The sequence below is a fragment of the Poecilia formosa genome, unplaced genomic scaffold (genome assembly GCF_000485575.1).
Source record: "Poecilia formosa unplaced genomic scaffold, Poecilia_formosa-5.1.2 Scaffold167, whole genome shotgun sequence".
Taxonomy (NCBI): domain Eukaryota; kingdom Metazoa; phylum Chordata; class Actinopteri; order Cyprinodontiformes; family Poeciliidae; genus Poecilia; species Poecilia formosa.
Window position 1 is genome coordinate 734,194 of NW_006800106.1, and position 20,056 is coordinate 754,249.

Genomic DNA, 20,056 nt, shown 5'->3' on the forward strand with positions numbered 1-20,056 from the left:
ACATAAAAATAACTTTAATCTGATTACTGGATTTGAACTATAACGTTTTAGGCTCTAATCTTGATCAGATTCTTAAATTATAGACTGGAGTTGCCACTCATCCCATAAAATAGGGGTTTGTTTGTTATAAGCAGAGATGTCCGGTGCCGCCGCTGCTTTGTAATGCCTTCCTCTAATCGGACCACTTTTTCGGTAACGAATAATCTAACGAGTTGTCGGGCCGATTGTCGGCCCATTTTCAAAACCTGAGAGTCCACACATCAGCCCCTAGGTATAACGGTTCGATCGGGTTCGTAGTGCCCTGTGGTGTCCATGGGTACAACATAATGGCTACAAGTCCAGTTAACTAATTTTAAAACCAGACATTAATCAATGTTTTACTAGAATCTACATGTGATGCATGTGGCTAGAGTCAGCGTAAAGTCCTGACTGAATGAAAATCATTATAACCTATTTATGTCACGTTAACGAAGAGCAGCTGAAAAGTTACCGGGTTTATCAACTGCGGTAGCAATTTGGCTCCAGCTCCTCTCCTTGTCATTTCTATATTCTTTGCATAAAATGTTGAATAAATATTAATGTTGTTTCCACAAATCTCCAACGTCCGCTGGACTTCGGGTCGTGTCAGCTGTTTGGGATTCCCTTTTGTAATTTCCCCTCAGAAAGCGCGGAGGAGAATCCGCGCTTTCTGATTGGCTACCTGTCACATTCAGCGTTAAGCTCCCAGTCGGGGAAAACCCCTGATTTAGATCGGAGCGGCCACGACGATCTACATCACACTATAGGATGATCGGTTACGAAATCACCAGCGACCAACGTTCTAAGATTATTTTAAGGGGAAAATAGGGGCAAAAATCGTGTAATGTGAATATTGCATTAGGTAGTCGGATGTGCCCATCTTTTTTTTTTCTCTAAATCTAGTGATTACTGAAGGGCAATATAGTATACAGACTTCATAATCTGCACTCTTTTGGTTGAATGCAATATTTATTTCCACTTTGGCTTTATGTTGTTTAGTTTTTATTCAAGTACGTTTTTTGTTAATGGAGACTGAGAATCCATTTTATTTTTGGTTGTTTTATTTATTTAGTTCATCTCTTCCAGTGTTATGTGTTCGTTTGAAAATAAAGTGTATCTATCTATGGCAGGAAATTGCATGTATTATTAGTCATTTCTATTAAATCAATGTCGAAAGGTCTTGAAACAGTATTATCGTTTATCGCAATAATTTTTTAGACAATTAATCGCTCAGCAAAATTTGTTATCGTGACAGACCTACTCTGGATTTCATATAACCGTCAGGGTAAATTCATGCTACGTCTGTTTGTAAACTGATAAAACAAACAAACAAAAAAAAAGAAGAATATTAATCTGAATAATGATTTTCCTGGTTAAAAAGATCAAATGAATAAAAAATAAAGCAAGAATCCTGTGGGATAGTTTCATCAGCATCTCCGTTTCTCTTCTCTGCTCTCTGTTCTCAAGCCGCACAGGCAAGGATTCAAGCTGGGGTTTTTTCTCTTTTTTTCCGAGCTACCCAGGAGAAATAATTTTCTCTTCAAGGCACTCCAAATATTAATTAACAGGTGAGGGTTTAATGTCAAGAGCATTAGAGCAAATTAAATGTCAGCTGTGGCATCTGTGCGATCCCTGTGGACAGTGGTCCTTCACTCTTCCTTTGTCAGCTTAAGAGACCATCACTATTACTTAACCTCCTTTCAAAAAATAGCTAGTCTCTGGGTGGAAGCATTGATTTTTTTTATGCTTTCCTTATTCCATAAAAAGAAAGAAATATAATAATTTTTATCATTCAGGAGCGAGATGATCTGAAGACTGAAGGGGATCAGAGCACCATAAAGTTTCTCTTATAAATCTACTATAAAACTGGACATTTTTCTTCATTGATCTCATCCAGTGCAGCATTTCCTCTCAATTCAAATAATAAAAAAAAATACTTTATTGGTCCCCAAAGCGAAATTGAATTGACTGAGTCAGTGTGGCTGTTCAGTGCACCTGTGTTCCCACTTGGGCGAAACTGGGGGGGTCATTGAATGAATAAAGTGGCATTGAGGTCGTTGAATGACCTCATTACCCAACTAATCAGTTTCCACTCAAAAGGTCGGTAAAGAGGTAAGACGGAGCCAACAGACCGAGCGATCCGAGCTCACGCAGACAGCTTGTTCAGGGTTGTTTCCACAAAGGAGTGAGAATGAATGGGGATGTACTGGATCGGTCACTTCACCAACATCCCCCCTGCCAGTTCACTCCGCTCTGATAGGTTGGCGTTAACGGAAGCCACAGTTCCATCTGCTGCTCCTAACGTCAGCCGTGTGACAGCTGGGAACGCGTCGCTCTACGACGAACAATCAAAGAACCTCGTCATGATGCTCCTACCTTGCCGTCGGTTGACGGTCGGCAAAGGCCATGAATAAACTCCCTGAAAAGAGGAGGACCAGAGTGGATGATGGATCAATGTGAACCGCACAATCAGGGGACAAAAAAAGGTTGAAATCTACAAACAGCTCGGCTTCCAGGTACTTTTCACACACCAGAAAAGGCTGAAATGAGAATTTCTTTGAAGAGATCCAGACTTAGACAGGAGTGAGATGATGCAGAGGTGTGAGCGGATTCTCCTGGTCGGGAAACAAGGCCGCAGATGGGTTTGAACCAGTGGCTCCTGTTTGTTGAATGACATAATAGCAAACACAAAGAGAAGGAGAAATGGAACAATGGCACTCCGTTGTGGCATTATCACTCTCTCCATGTGCTGATAAATGGTTGAAAATGAACTACCTGCATAGATTCAGTCACCTGAGAAATTATGTAAATTTCCCAGCTAAATTAACCTGCTTTTAAAGCAAGAACGATAACAGCTGCGGCAAAACGGAGAACCTTTTGATCAAGTAGAGACCAACTTTCAAGCACATTTCTCATGACCAACACAGTTAAGACTCATTGGCAGCGACTCCCTCAAACTTGACTTTAGCATTAGCATTTAGCTGGTCTGGGAGTGTTTTTGGCATGAGAAGGAGAAGTGGTGACCCCGCGGCAGGGTCACAGACATGGCAGTAATGGCCACAGCCCATTAGGAAACAATGCAGACCAATTAGTGTGACCCTGCTGACCCCTATCCAGTACCAACAGTGGCAAACATGAGCATCAGAACCGGATCACAGAGCAGAAGGTGTTTTTGTTTTTTGTTTTTTACATCCTGTGAATGACCAGGTGCTTTTGCGTCATGTGGCATTTTTAGGAAGAAGTCTAAATATTAGAGGCAATATTTCACTCAGTTCAATCTGTTTAGCACCAATTCACAACACATCAATGCACTTAATTAGTCAATTAAACACAATCAAACACACCTTGTGAATCATGATAGTAAGTTCCTCCAGTAGTGAAAATTTGTGCAACAGATTCCCCACACTTTTTTCCCACTAAAGTATAAATTGTAAACTTTCTGCAAAAATGATGAGAAACTTTGGGTTTAGGTGACTACTAACTCCCACCTGCAGGTGGCAGTGTTTCTCAAATCTACAGCTCTACCTCCGCAGCCTTACTCAAATATTAGACCACGATCGATACCGTGAGTAACAAAAATCAAGTTCCTTAAGTTATCTACAGAATAAAAATGCTTGTGTCAAATCTGTCTGCTATTTTTGTTCTCATGTTGACAAGGTGACAAATTCTCCTGAATCAGTGGACCCTGAGTTTGGATTCAGTCGCGCCTCCAGTGACTTTTCCTCTGTTTTTACTGTCACGATTCAGTTGTGCTGCCTCTTGTGTCCACACAAAACACAAACCAACCACTCACAAGAACCCAGATGACATCTTACACCACTTGCTACCTTGACTCTATTCCAGCTATTATTATTTTTCTAACAGTGTTGCGCGTTGTGTGGCTTCAGAGCTTGTCGACGTAAATACGTCACTGCTTTCAGGTATCTTCACTCAGTGTCTAACAGCAGCTGTGATTAAGGCACTTTTTTAAGACAAATAGTCTAGACAGGTCATTAATTAACAGTCTGGATCAAACTTAACCTTTCTTAGTAAAAATCATAGAATAAGCTGCTTTTCAACGACTGTATAATCTCCTGATATTAAATGACCGCTTTGGTTTCTTTCAGTTGTATGGGTGTTTTGTTCTGAGTTTTATTCTTCACAGTCTTGTTCTAGTGCATTGTGTTGTCTCTGCTTTATTAGTCGTACCTGTTAGGTTTGTATTCATAGTTCTGCTCTTCAGGTTTTCTGTTAATCTGGGATTTGTTTCCTGTCTGTTTTCTGGGATATTCTCCTGCTTGTTCTGATCGTGTTTCGTGTCTCTGTTCTTCTTCCAGGCCTTATTTTAAGGTTTGCTTTCTTGCCCTGGTTATTGCTGTACTCTTTTCATTTATTGAAGTTCACTTCTCTCCTGGTCATGTTCTTGTTTAAGTCCATTTACCCTCCATCTAGTCTACTTGTGTTTTGTCTCTACTTTCTTCCAAGCCTTGATTATTATTATTTTTCCTGCCATTATCTATGCCTTGTTTTTCTTTATCAAGTTTTAGTTATATTCAAGATCCAAATCAGCTTTTTGATGTGTTTTTAGTTGTGTTTCCAATGTCCTTATAAATGTACAATTTGACATCTCAAAAATAAATTAACTTAATAGAAACACCAATTTTGAAGAAACTCTTGTTTTTTCGATAAAACGTTTTGCAACTAGAATATGTTGTGTTTTTTTGACATACTGAAATTGGTTTATTTTGCAAAACTTCATTGGAAACACTTTTTTGACGTCACAAGAGTCACATGATCAACAACCAGATGTTACTGCTGGCAGAAAAGAAGAAGACAACAGGAAGTGGTAGGAGTACGAGTGGTATGTTGTGCATGGACAAACTGATCCTCGTGTGACTTTAATTGTGTTTCTTGTTTGACTGAAATACCACAATATGCAAAATCATGTTTTTTCAACATTAGCGGAATATGAACATAGTTTTGTAATGGGAACCCAGCCAGTTTGATAAAACAGGCTAAAAATTTGCTCTATTCAGAAGGCAAGATGGGACATTTTTGTGGTTTGGAAAAGGATGAATATGGAAATATAAACTGCAACATATAAGCAATGATCTTGTTCACTTGCTGAGCATCTACAATCTGTAGATTACTGCTTCAGGAGCTCTCATGGGGAATAGTTGATTGTTTGCTTCTTCGTCGAGGAAAACTAACCCTGGATTGACGGCAGTTAAGACGGGGGAACAGTTTCCATGTTTCTGCCTGTTTTATATTTCAGTTTTTCTTCCAGTGGTGCGAGGCCACATGAAGAAAACTAAGGGTGGATTGGTTGTTTTCGTTCAATCATTATGAGTCCGTGTGACTTCCCTCACTGTAACCAAAGTCGCCTAGTGGAACAAATAAAGTTGATTGATTGATTGATTGATTGATTGATTGATTGATTGATTGATTGATTGATTGATTGATTGATTGATTGATTGATACATAGGCCAGCGGTACATGTAGAAGGCGGGTGCAGCAGTATCACCATGTGGGGTTGACACTTTTGCATTTATCTTTTTCATTTGTTTTTTTCAGTTTCAGGCCTGTTGCAATTTTTTTTTCTCTCCAAATTTTGCCTGATTGCTCCTTTTCTTATTTTAATTTCTTATTACAATAATTAGACTCTCTGTGAGCTTTTGATTATTGAAATCAGAAATCCTGGCAACAAAGGAAATCAACAGGAATCTGGCGCCAGTATGCTGAAACTGGGAGTTCAGATAGACCAAAACCCTATTTTCAGTTTTCTGACAGCTCCCTTCAAAAGCTCCTTCAATGCAGCGAGGCTCCGACACGAGGGATGTTATCATGATGACAGCGCTGGTTCTCAAACCACACTGGAAAAAACACATGAACACATCATAAAATCACCTTAAGAATTTACCGCTCCAGACACATTTAGTTGCTTTCCAAAAGTACTTTAATTGTACAAATATGGAAGAATTGTAGTGATTCAGACTACAAATGTCAATGAGGTTTTATGTCATAAACCAAGACAAAAATGTGCTGAGCTGTTAAATTTGATGAATATTTTCAAAGGGCCTGTTAGTAACAGAGGTGGGCGATACTCCATATTCTGCTTTTCATCTGATACAAAGTAAGTACAGGGCCAGTATCACCAATACCAATACAGTACCAATACTGGTATTTTTCATTTAAGTCCCATATATCGAACTTTGAACCTCTAGGTGTTTTGTGGGGTTTCCCCAAGCATATTATGACCCTGGCGGGCCACCAGACTTTACTTGCCCCTCCTACCAGGCTAAGCATTGTTTGTTTATTTCAAAAAGGGGTTTTTATACAGCAGTAAAGACGGATTAAGCTAAGTTTAGAGTTGTCGCGTTGAACTGGGTATGACAGGGTGCGCTCAAATTACACTGTCCCTGCATCTGCCTCAAGCTACCACGTACAAATTATAATGACTGCTTGTGCACCTCTGAATTTTCGTAACTTTTAACATTTCTTAGCACAAAACACGCTGAAAGACTGACCTAGCGCCCCCTATCACTGGGTTTTAACAGGTTTTCTGGAGGAAACCCTGAACACAGCTGCTCATAAAATTGTACCAAGCTTCAATGACTGAGCTGAATTTACCAATGTGTCGTCATGCAAGCATGAGGCTCAGCAGCGGTGAAATATTTTTAAAAAAGACAACTTTCTGAAGTCTAAGTAAAAAACTTAATTACCATGTAAATCCTGAGTTTACACATGACTGTCATCGCTGCAGTTTTAGAGTCTAAATTTGGCCACAGAAGGAATAACTGTACAGTTTCTCTCAGTGAGCTCTCACAGGTGCACAACGGCAACAAAAAAAAGCACTTCACCAATCTTTTTTATCCTCAAAAACATTTCAATAAAAACACCAGGCTGTGGCGATAGAGATAATGAGGGTATTAAAGCTTGCCATTTTAAGTGGAAGAGAGAATTACGTCCTCCATTTTTGGTTCTTTTCAGGTTTATTCCGAGACCAAATGAGGTCCAGCTACCAAATTCATTAAGAACCAAAGGAAATGGGGTTTTTTCAGCTAGTACACAACTCACTTTCTCAACAGCAACAAAAACCTAAAGGTATGTACAGTGGTTAGACTTTCTTGTAGAGATAAACGACTCTTGCAGAGCTTGAAGTTTCTGAGAAAGGCATCAGAACCAAAGAAAGCCTTCGCTGTATTAACACGTCAATGCCACAGCTGATTTAATAAGAAACCGATTAGATTCATCTGTTAATTGTGTCCTTGGAGAAAACTCCATGTCTTGAATGTATAATTTACTTTGTTTTGAAGAAAGTGTGGAGAAAATTGATTCTGTTTGCTGCTGCCACTTCAACATGGCAGCAGTGCTAAGTAGTAACTTTTAACACGGAGACACATTCTTTGTCAAAAGCTCAGGTAAAAAAAGGCTGTCATCCCATTGTTGAAAAGTTTAAAGTTGTGTTTGGGTTGGTGCTATTTCACCCAAAACTTTTCAAACAGATCAATTTGACAGGGAAAGCAATGACTCGCAGGGCATTCTCAGAGTATCTCTGGTGAAAGCTTCCAATCATGATCTCTAAATCATTGAAGACGGGGCATTTCAGCAGACACCTGCCACAGATCCTGCTTAAGATTTTCATGAACACAATCTCCAGATGTACTTGTGAAGAGGAGAATGTCTTAGAAACTTAAAGGTTTGTTTTTGGCAACGATTTAGGTCACCAATCCTCTTACTCAAATTGAAGCCAGCAGCTTCTTTCCATTACAAAATAACATTGTCTGGAGACATGTTATGAATGAAAAGAGGAAAAAAAACATTGCCAAACCTTGCTGTATTTGTTTAGTAAATGAATTTTTAGACATTTTCTCTAATTTAAAGAGTGAAAAACAGATTTTAAGCTTTCTTATCATTAGATACACAGTTACTAATGATGGATGGTAAGATCTGAACAGTGTAGCACTTTTCTGACAACCCAACGTTGGATCCTTTCTCTACTTGGGATATCCCGATAAGTGTTGATGTTAAGATGGATCTCTGGACCTTTTGCTGTGTAACAAAATCTCAGACAAAGAAAGATGGATGGATGGATGGATGGATGGATGGATGGATGGATGGATGGATGGATGGATGGATGGATGGATGGATGGATGGATGGATGAAAATCTCAACCACATTAAGTCGATCAACAAGCTGAACTTATCACAATAATGACCGTTGTTGCAGAGAAGGCTCAGACTTTCAATAGAATATATTATTCCTACATTATACTATTAGGAAAGCAACTATAATAAAAAATATAAAAATAAAAAAAGCCTTGAGGCTGTTCTCCAGTTCTAGTCTAAGGTAACAGGGAACATAACTTTATTTATTATTTCACAATAACTCTAATCTTCTGTGAGGCCAGTCGCCTTTTGTAGGAAATCTAAATAATTTCTCAGCCAGCTTCATAAATTTGCTCAGAAGAGAAAGATCACATGTATGAGAGTGGGATGAATAGAATACATGGGGACATAATGACTCTGGCAACCGCTTTGACAAGCAGAGAGATGTACACATGTTAGAGCTCTCTATTTGAGTTAGATTAAAGGGGACACCTACTAAACACCCGAATCACAGCGGGTCTCATTATATACCCATGAGATGTTATTTACAATTGCGCTTACATGCCTACATGTAATTTCACACAAACGCAAAGATTCATTTGCATAAAGACGACCAAACCCTCTCAACCCAAACATTACTGTGATCTCACACAAACACAGGTAAACTCCACCATCAAACTCTGTTACATCTACCATTAAACTTGTTGATATACTATTAAACTCTAGCATATACCATCAAAACTTTCTGAATTTAATTTTACTTAATTGTTGTTGTAGGAATCATAGTTTAAAATTTAACAAACTTTGGCTCCTATAGGCTTTATGAAATATTTCTATTTGATGATTGCTCTGAATATCGTCACGTTCTACGAACAAATGATGCAATTCGTCCAGGGGAAAAATGTAGAAAAACGGGTGGTTATATTATTATTTTTCTCAGTCTGTCAGCTTAACGTAACGCGCAGAGTCGTTGCCATGGCAACCAATAAACAGCCTCGGGAGCGCAGAGCAAAGATTACGTTCAAGTGGATCAGGAATTAAAACAAACAACAATAAATAGACATAATAATAAAACACAAAAACATTTCCCAAGCAAAAACGTACGTAAAAAAACCCAAACAGAACATTCTTATGTTGCAGATTTATGCTTTTGAATTTTCATTTTGCGATCATTACGAAGGAACACTCACGGTGGTTGATTAGCTAACTTAAACACCTGCTCTCCTGATTATCTGTCAGAAAATGTAGGTCGCCTTATTTTTGTGTTAATTGAACCGAAATACTCCGAACTGTCAGCAAGAGTTCATGTTAAGGTGATAAAAGTTAAGCTAGCATAGCTAACCTACTCTCCACTTTCTTTATTTTTTAATTCACGTTTTTTACTGACCTGTGAAATGTGATCCCCTTGGACCTTGTTATCTTGCTGTCCTAGTGTTGACAATTAATATCAAAACTACTCGTCCCTTTTTCAGATTCGTTGCTTGATTGTGTCATTTCTCCACCACTGGTATTCCTGACTCAATGTAAAACAACAGCGCATCCGGCGCACTGCCTGCACTGCAAGTCTCGATGTCCAATCCACAAGGTCAATGAGCGGACTTGCCATTTACGTTTTACAAAGCATTGACTGGCTGTTAATACTTTGAATACAGCGCGCAGCTGCCGAGTTACTGTCCGCACCAGTGGTGGAGAAAGTCCTCAAAAAATGTACTGAAGTAAAAGTACAAATACACAGACAAAAATGTACTCAAGTAAAAGTAAAAGTACCACATTAACATTTGTACTTAAGTAAAAGTAAAAAAGTGCTGGCTTTTAAAAATACTTAAGTATTAAAAGTAAAAGTACTGGCTGAATGCATTACCTAGTCGCTAATACAATATCATTAAGTGTGACTATCGTATTTAATTTTAATATATCAGAAATGTGCCATTTTCATGAACAATGCCATAGATAAAGCATGTTTTATTGTGTTTACTGTAACATAGTTTAGACTTAGATATGCAATTCTATGCATCATAATTTCAGGGATGGAAACATCTCGTCTCCTGTCCTAACATAGCATGAACTTCACTTTTTTGCCACCAGTGGCTTTTATTTTGAAAGAGATCCAACTGAAAGGGGATGGAAAGAGAGTGAGCGGAGGAGGACATGCAACCAAGGAGCCACATAGCAGTGTTGTAGTCAAGACCACCTAACCCGAGACCGAGTTAAGACCAAGACCAAGGCAATAGTGCTACCAACTGCGCCACTGTGCATCATGCCTTCTTTTTTTTAATCTTTAAACTTATATCTTCTAGTTCTAGTGAAATTAAGTTAATATGTTAACTTAAGTTCAGAAGCAGGGCCACGTCCAGACCACACCTCTAATTATATGTATTTATCTAATTTCATCCCTTTGTCCATCCATCCTTACACCCTGATCCCATTGAGGTCTATGCTGGTGCCCATCTTCAGTGGTCAACAGGCGAGAGGCAGGGTGCACCCTGGACAGGTCACCAGTCCATCAAACAAAGACAAACAATCATATAAACACAAACCTAAGAAGAATTTAGAGATACTAATTAACTTGACCACACCTCATGGTTTTGGACTGTGGGAGGAAGCCAGAGTACCCAGAGAGAACCCACCATGCACAGGGAGAACATGCAAACTCCATGCAGACAAAAGGCCTGGAATCAAACCCAGGACCTTCTTCCTACAAGGCAACAGTTCTACCAACTGCTGCACTGTGCATCATGCCTCTTTTTTAAAAATCTTTAAATCTTCGTGGTGTGGTCTGTTCTAGTGAAATGAAGTCAATATGTTAACTTAAGTTTGGAAGCAGGACCACGTCCAGACCACACCTCTAATTTTCCAGTGAGTACTTGACTCACTCATTCTTCTCAGTCCATTAGGTTTCGTCAACCCTGTACCTCTTTACTCCTTTTGCTGCAGGTTTCGTCTGGGGGGTCCTCTGTGGGCTCAGGAAAAAAAAGAGGAGCAATTTTCCCAAAGACCACCCCCACACTGACTCCTCACCTCCTTTCATCCCTTCATCCCCTCATTCCCTTCATCCCTTCTTCAATACATCTTTAAACTTCTATCTTTATGATGTGGTCCTTGCTAGTGAATTACAAATCTTCATCCATCCATTATGATGAGAACATTCATGGTCTTGGCCCCAAGCATAAACAAGTCCTACACGTTTTCGTCTTCAGCCTCCCTTTTCTTCCATCTTTCAGGTTTCCTCAAACCCAGAGCATGTTGAAGCTTTTTCAGTCACGGCTTCTTTACCAGGAGGGCAGCCTTTGCTTCGGCATTCTCCTGATCCTTCTGTTTTAGCTCCTCAGAGAGCTTATAGTTGCGTTCAAGTTGGCGTTCAATTTCAGCTGTTGATGCATCCAGCTCTTCTTTATGTTTAACTTCATCTAAAAAGAGCTTGCGTTTCATGTCATCCAGTTCTTCTCAGCATGGAGGAATTTGGATCTCTTACCATTACATATTTCAACTTCCGCATGCCGATATCTCTCATCCCTGTGCTCCTGCTCCATTGTTTGTATTTCTTCTCTAAGGGCTAAAATATCGACTTCATACTTCTGGACCATTTCCAGATTCGCCTCTTTGGCTTGCTTAAGCTCTTTCTGGATGCATCTCTCTGCCTCTATGGAAGCATCTTACATTGAAGCAATTTTTTGACAAAGAGTTTCATTCTCAGCTTGAAGCTCTGCGTAAAGCATTTTGTTGATTTTCACCAACTCAGCATGAGACTGTCGTCTTTCAGCTCCTGCTCCAGTGTACTCATCCGTTTCTTCAGGGTTAAAACATCACATCAAATTTCTTGGTCATTTCCAGGTTTGCCTCTTTGACTTGGTCCAGCTCACTCTGAAGACATGTCTCCGTCTCTCTGGTGCCGTTTTGCAGGGATGATAGTTCGTGACGAAGAGCCTCATTCTCAGCTTCTAGAGCCGCATAAAGTGTCTGGTTCATCTTCAACACTTCTGCATGAGTTTCTTCATTGTTTCTGAGCTTCTTCTTTAACGACTCTGCTTGTTGTACCAGGACCTTGACAGAAGTTTGATAATTGCTGTTAAGTTCCTGGGAGGATTCTCTCATCTTCTTCAGCTCTTCCTGTAGATGCCTCTCCTTCTCTGCAGACATCTTTCTCATCAATGCCATTTCCTTCTTCAGCTCTGTACACTGAGCTGTGTTTTCACCTCTTATGATCTTAAAAAACGTCTTGTTTGTATTTGTTTGAGAGTTAGCTGATCTTTCTATTTCCAGCTCTTCCTGCAACGTTGCCACCTGTTCTAATAGATTGATAATATCATTTTGAAGCTTAGCCAGAACTTCTTTATATAAGGTCGTACTTTCCTGGATCTCTCTCTGTAAAAGTGCCTCTTTTTCTTGACAAGTTCTGAGTTGATTTTGGAGGGTTTTATTTTCCAAGGGGAGCTCAGAGGATAGGATGTTCTCACTGGCATTCAATCCTTTTTTTGCCTCACTGCAAAAAAAGGATTGAAAAAAAGGATTCTTTGCAGTGAACGAAAATGCTGGCGTTAAATGCCAGTGTTTTCATTAAACTTACGATTTTTTTAGCTTGATTTTCACGTTGTGCAGTTCTTCTTCCAAGTAATTTGCTCTTCGGTGTTCCTCGTTGAATCTGGCTTGTTCTGAGTCCAAAAGAGTCTTTAGCCTGTTAATTTCATCCTCAAAAGAATTACCGCTCTGGGTATCTTTGCCTTGAATCCAGGCATCTTGATTTTGCTCATTCTTCCGTCCATCTTCCTGGCAACGAGTCTCCTGTTTGAAGAATTCCCTCGTCTGAGTTTCCATTTTTCTCAAAAACAGTTTCAAAAATATGCCACAAATTATCCAGTGTTTTCTGTAGAAGCAGTCTCCACTCAACCTTGTGCTTTCTGACAAGCTAAAGAACTGACCGACTGAATATTCCACTGAAGTTCTGTGGTGACATCATAACATGTCTTGTGACATCATAGGATTGTCCATGCTATGGTAACCTTTGACAGCTGTTCTAAAACATCTCTGCTCACTTGTGCTTGAGTTTGGAACAAAAAAGCACCGTCTCCTGGCAACCTCTCAGCCAATAGAATGCAAGTGTTATAGTGAACGCATTAGTTTCTCCCGCCTGCCCAATTGCGTCAGAATTTTATGTATCAAGGGTTGCCATGGTGACTGGGAAGCACTGATCGACAGCGTTAAGCCCAGTTCACACTAAACAATTTTAGAATTGTCGGCCGATGGTCGGCCGATTTTCAAAACCTGAGAAACCACAAACTAGCCAACCAAAATCGTAGGTATAACGCGTTCGATTGGGCCAATCGTGCAGTCAGGGGTGCAGTCAGAAATCTTGGGCCCCCTGACAAAAAATGTCATTGCCCCCCTGTGCAGCTGCTGTTACAATTTTTTGACCCATAAAAATTTTAAAGGCTTGCAACTTGCTTTCTTTGGTTCAATACATTAGTATTGAACCAAAGCACACTAGCACAGTATTTACTGCTCATAAGTTTTGCATCCAACAGTCCGCATACAGTATGCAAGTATGTTGCTTACATTTTTTCTATTAGTTTTAGATTACTGAAATATCTCTCCCCACGAGCAACAGTCAAAAACAACATGCAAAATACACATAAATCAATCCAGACTTCTCAAAAAATGCTATGTTGTTGGATTTTATTCAAGCTGCATTATATAACTTTAATAAAAATATGTTTTCTCCACATTTGTTAAAGCTGGCATATGTCGTGACAGTTTGTTATGAGACAAATTATCTGTGAAAACAATCAATCTCCTCTAGCTCCTCCCTGAACTACTATTGCTAGCTAAAGTAATGCACCGTTCTGGCCTAAACAACCAATCAGAACCAGGAGGAGGGTCTTAGTGCTGTCAGTCAACTTCATTCATTCACTGCTAAATGTGCTAATGGTGGAGAAACAGCATATCATTACAGGAAAATAGTTTATTTTCCTGTAATCATTTATTTTCCTGTAATGACTGAGCATTCACAACAGGCTATGCTAGTTGCAGCATAGCACAGAGCGAGGGGAGGAAGGATGAGCCACATGAGATTGTGATTGACAGCACTAAAACTCTCCTGCCACTGACTGGTTGCTTCTAGCACTGCAGGCAGAGGAAATAGATTTTTCACAGATTATGTCTCATACCATACTGTCACAACATAATGACAGTTTTAACAAATATGTGAATATATATATATATTTTATAAAAGTTACATACTGCAGCTTTAATTTCACATAGAAGAGAAAAGGTCAGGAGGGACATGTTTTAGAGCTGCTGCTGACTGACTCATCTGTTGTTAAGTGGTAAAAGATACAAGGGAAAGTTAAATATATGAATATGTTGGTAATTGTTTTTCCTTAATTCATTTAATGCAAGTGAAATGGAGGCAAGCAGTAGTCTGTAGCTAAGCTAATTATGATAAATGGTTGATAATCTCACACAGTCTACCCACCTCTCTCGGAGAAAAACTGGGGTTACAAATTGACACTCTTGCCTTTTTCTCTCTCTCCCTCTCTCTATTTTTTTATTATTTTTTTTAAACCTGATTTTATCATTTTTCTTAGCAGCATAGTAGCTGCCACAGTTGTTCTCGTCTTCTACTGACTGCTGCTGAACACCATCACCATCAAGCGCTCCAAGCAGGAACGAACCATTTCATGTAGATCCACGGGTGGTTCGGGGCAAATATGGATGAGTTTTTTGGTCTGGGAGGGGTAACATTAAATTTTTACTGTTAAAAACAATCTTCGAAAAAACAATATGATTAATTTTGTAATTGACAGGGTCCCCTTTTTTTTAATTTTATTTCTATTAACAAAAAATAAATAAATAAATTGTGGAGGGCCCCCTATCGGTCAGGAGCGCTTAGAATTGTCATAACTTTTCCCCCTAATGGCACCCCTGTTTGTGAATATCATATCATTATATTGCAGACTTTGGTCACAGCGTTGTCCCATATGCGACATGTCAGTCAACACCTCCACACAATAATTCAGCGCATATGTCTCTGTACAGCTTTGCTTGGATTTTCTCATTCGGATCGGTTTCTGAAATGTTGTAGATGTGTAAGGTATATCAATACAGAGACCAGACCATGTGGCACAAACATCCATCAAGATGGATGTTTGCGTTCAAGATGGAAAAAGAAAATAAAAATTCTTCTTAAAGCCATTTAACTGAAGGGTCAAATTCTCAAACCTCTAAAGTACTTTATGGAGTCTTAATCCTATAAGATATTCTTGTAAGCTTTTGTTTTGTACGTAGGTGATTTCCAAGATGATTCAATTGTCTGTAGTTTTTAATTATTTTGTTTGGTATGCTGTACACCATTGTGCTCAGGCTAGTTCTTCCTCCAAAATGACATTTTTTCCCAAGAGGGACTTACTGATAAAATAATGCAAACTTTTTATTTTTATTTTTTTTTTGAAGCCTCTCAAAGATCCTTTTTTCTCCATTCTCTGGCTGCTTTTGGACATCAGCAAGTTCTCTTCACCACATCTACATGCCTGAAAGCAACAAGTTGCACCCATGACTCAGTATTTGTGTTATCAAGCATCCAAACAGATGTGGTGGATGGTGCGTCTATGTCAAACATCAAGGTCTCAGTTATTGCTTACAAATAAAAACGTTTAGCTGTATATATCAAACATAAGTTAAAAGAAATTTGAATTGGGCCTCTGTCTCTTTAAGAAGCTCCTACTCGTTCTGACACTGCCTTCAGCACGTCATTACAGCAATGCTCCGCCTTTATGCAGTTTACAACTATTCTTAGGAGCGTTGGACTGAGAAGTAGTTTGTACGGTAAACTCAGCAGACGCACAGTTCCACCAGGTGTTTACTAAGTGCTGCTGCCGCTAGTCTGGAGGAGCTGAGTGGGGGCCGGCTGCTCTTTGTGGTGGAAGTTAGGCTGGAGACCGCAGCTCCAACCAGATGCTTTGGGTAAATAAGCAGCGCTGTGTTAGAGCAAGCAGTCTGGCACAATGGTTGCCACGGGAGATTCAAGGATTTCTTAAACATGGATGAAGAAATCAAATCAACGCTCCAGGTATGTTGTTGATGAGGGGATAACATTGTAACATGATATAAGACATAAAATAGTTGATCTTATGTAAAATCTCCCATTTAGATAGATACATGGCTAAATTTGTCCCTGTAGGAAAATTGGTTAAGTAGGATTGTCAGCAACCATTTATATGTTTAACTAACATTTAACACTTAACTAAAACATATTAGTTTAAGACTAAATGAAGAGCAAAAATTGGTATGTGTTCAAAACAACCAATTCACCATGCAGAGCATTAGTGACAGTAAGATAATTATTTTGAGAAAGTAATGTTTTTAAAACAATGTGTTGATTTAGGACTACTAATTCGTAATCTAATTTTAATATTTTTGTCTCACAAGACTAAAATGACTTAAAACGGACATACAGAAGCATTTTGCTCTCTTAAACGGTAAATGGCTTGGCCCTGTATAGCGCTTTATCAAGTCCAGAGGACTCCAAAGAGCTTCACACTACATTCAGTCATTCACTCAGTCACACACATTCACACACTCATGGTGGCAAGCTGCTGGATTGCAGCCTCAGCTGCCCTCTCTGACAGAGGCAGCTTCAAGAACCATAAATGATTTCATATATTTATGAGAGCCAGTGGTTTCCTAAGACTGACTGCAGCAGAAATAGACAAAATCTGTGTTTTGGAAAGTTGGAGGATTCCTGCAAAACACAGCAAGACAGTGAAACAGATGATCACAAACAATACTCAAGCTGTTTCTCCTAACCTGACTTATCTCTGCTCAGACACAACCTCTTCCTTTAGTCATCCTTAAGAACCAGAACATCTCTGATGACCTAAGAAAGCCAGTTACAAGCTTCAAGTTACAAAATAAAGGATGAATGGGAAGTAGTGCATTTTCATTATTGTGGTATTATAAAATAATAAGCATTGTGGGGAAAAACAGCATCCCTAAACCACTCCAACCTCAGTGTCAAAGATTCTCATTCCACAGGTTCTACATGAAAAATCCTCACAGCCGAAATCTCCCAGTATTGTTCCCCTCAACCGACCTGAAGGCTTGTACTACTTGGAAAGCTGCTTTGAAATGTGCACAGATATCCTCAGTGACCCCCCTAGCCTCCCTTTTGCTTTTCCCACTCTTACCTTTACTTTTGAGGTGTGGTCTGCATCAGCAAAACTGCATGAAACAATACAGGTGTCACACCAAAACTTTAGTTTCAGCCTCAGTCCTGATCGTTTTAAGTTCACTTTGCATTCAATTATTTACAAAGCAAAGATTCTGTCGTGCAGGTGGAGATATTACAAGTGGGGAAGAACACGACTGTAAAGAACGGTACATGGCAGGTTGGAGAGCAAGAAGCGCGCTGCACTTCTGCGTTCATCGATAAATAATGAGTAGACTTCTTCAGAGGAGGAAAAACAAGAGTCTGTTTAACTACATGGATCATTTTAATCACTATCTTTTCAGAAAGCTTGTCTGGTTATGAGGTGGAGTTTAATTTCTTCATTTTGTGGGTTTTTGGCTAATGGTGAAATATCTGAGGATTAAAGTTGTTTTCTGTGTTCCTTTGATGGTCCGCCGTCAGAACGTGAGGCTATAGGCGACTCCACAGGAGGAGGTCAATTAAAATCATATAACTTTCTGTTAAGTGTCTTCCCCTGGGCCACATCAAACAAGTGACAGAAGATATTGAAGTTTTCCCTTTGAGTTATTTTAACTGCTAAAGTCAGCTAAAACCGATGGAGCACATCTGACGAACTGTTAACTTACACCACTCCCAAAAATGTACTTTTATTTGGAACATCATAATGGTGACATGGCGTCTCGTAGTTTATGTTTTTTTTACACATCAGGGTTTTATAACTGATAACTGCAAAGAACCTCAGTTCAAACAAAAAGCACTGAACCTTTTCTGCCATGAAAGTGCAACACAATGTTTTTCGCATCGTTTAGCGTTGCTTTACATGTAGGTGGTAAACATACACCAACAGCCATTTTGGATGCAGAAAGACTGAAAGTTTGACGATTTAGAAAGACAGAAAGCCCTGAGCTTGAACTTGTCTCAATATGTCACTAATCCTGTTCTGGAGCAGATGACCTTAAAGCCACATCAGACAAAAAAAACTCACATAAACAAGATGTACAACTCAAAACTAACATCTGATTTCAGTCATGCAGCTCACAGGTTTAAGAACATTTTTTTCTAGCCAACATAGTGGAAGTTTGAGTTCGATATCTCAGGCTCTGATCGCAGCACTCCATGGTCATGCTGCTCAACACTTCACAGAGTAATGAGATCATCTTTAAACCCCCCAAAACATGTCCTCCACATTACCAGCAGATGAGGAAAAGATCTCTAACCTCGGAGCTCACCCTGGACTGGTGGACTGGCTGAAAAGAACCAGGCACAATCTGCCAGCAGCGGTGCATGAAGTGCAGAATGCAGTGGATGCTTTGCAGTTAACAATTATCAGAAAATCACAATGTTAAAATAGAGAAACAACTAATGCACTCTTAGAAAGCAAATCATATTCTCAGCCCTGTTCTTAGTCAATAGCAGTGCAGCTGACAAAGAAGCCAAATATGCTGGCATTAATCGCTGTTTCGGACTATCTTCTTAGTCTTTGATTAATGAAAGTGTAACTATAATTGTGTTACCCTATTTAAAGTATAAAAGTTGATATTAAGTGTATTTTTGTCTACATTTATTTAGCAAGTGACCGGAGTCAATAACCCAGTTCGTGCAAATCCTCATGGATTACACCATAGGTCTAATATATTAAAGATATGTTGTAACTGTTGTTCTTGTTGAGTCAACCTTCCAGACCTCTCAGGTCTTCTGGTTCTGGTTCTGCTGTGCATCCCCAGAACCAGAACCAAACATGTGCTGAAGCAGCATTCAGCTTTGCTCCACAAATCTGGAACAAACTTCCACAAAACTGCAAAACAGCCGAAACACTGAGTCCCTTTAAATCGAGGCTAAAACCAGAGCTGTTTTGAACCACAATGGACCAACATATTCAACATGTATTGATGGTTTTGATGATGGGACTGATCAACATGTAATGCTTGTTACTTCTTTTCTTAATGTTTGACTGTATAGAGTCTTTTATGACTTTTACTTATTTTTATGACGCAGAGCACTTTTAATGCATTGTTGCTGAAATGTACAAAATAAACTTGATTGAATGATTGAAAACTTTTGCCTCACAAAGGTAGAAATTCGGTTAATTGCTTAGCAGAATGTATAATTCTTGTTATAGATTCATAAAAATATTTGCGAAAAACTATATACACACCACCCAGGGAACCGTTCCCTGAAAAATGTTAAATCGATTCAAAATTTTCGATACGAACGATTCAAATAGAAAACAAAAGCTAAGATTTGTCTTTTATTAATCGATTAGAAAGGTTAAAAGTTAGTCCGCCCTTCGCAAGTGGTTCAAATAGCCTCTTTTTTGCGTTTGCTCTTTGATTCGGTGGATTTCGGTGGATGAATAGAACTGTTCATTAATCGCGGCTCTAGCGCCTCTCTCTCTCTCTCACTCCGCTCCGCTCCTCGTCAGGTCTCCTCAGCTCAGAGTCAGTCTGAGAGGAGTCTCTTCGAGGCAGCGCACCGCCAGACAGCAGCCCAGACTACTTCATGAATTACAACTAACAGCTTCTTAAAATGAACTAACAGCTTCATTAGTCAGGGTTTTCTTTCGGCAGATTATTCCCGCCACTCCTGACAGAGTGAAGCTCGGTACTTCTCACTGTATTTGTTCTTCTCTGGAGAGTCGCTGGAGCCCCTGACACCGCGGAGGTAAGCCATGCCCCCCTCACGTTCCGACTAATTTTCCTGCGATTAATTAAGATTAATGTCGTTTTTAGCCTCTGCTCTCACTCAGGTTTTGTTGTTGTTGTTGCTGTGA

At 39.4% G+C, this 20,056-nt stretch overlaps 1 protein-coding gene across 1 annotated transcript in view; it reads left to right on the forward strand.

Moving 5' to 3' along the window:
- The first annotated feature begins 19,724 nt into the window (after positions 1-19,724).
- Positions 19,725-20,056, forward strand: part of npffr1l2 (neuropeptide FF receptor 1 like 2) — a 96,624-nt gene continuing 96,292 nt past the window's right edge. Inside the window, exon 1 of the mRNA XM_007564749.2 lies at positions 19,725-19,947. The gene's annotated coding sequence lies outside the window, so the exon portion shown is untranslated. The remainder of the gene's footprint in view (positions 19,948-20,056) is intronic.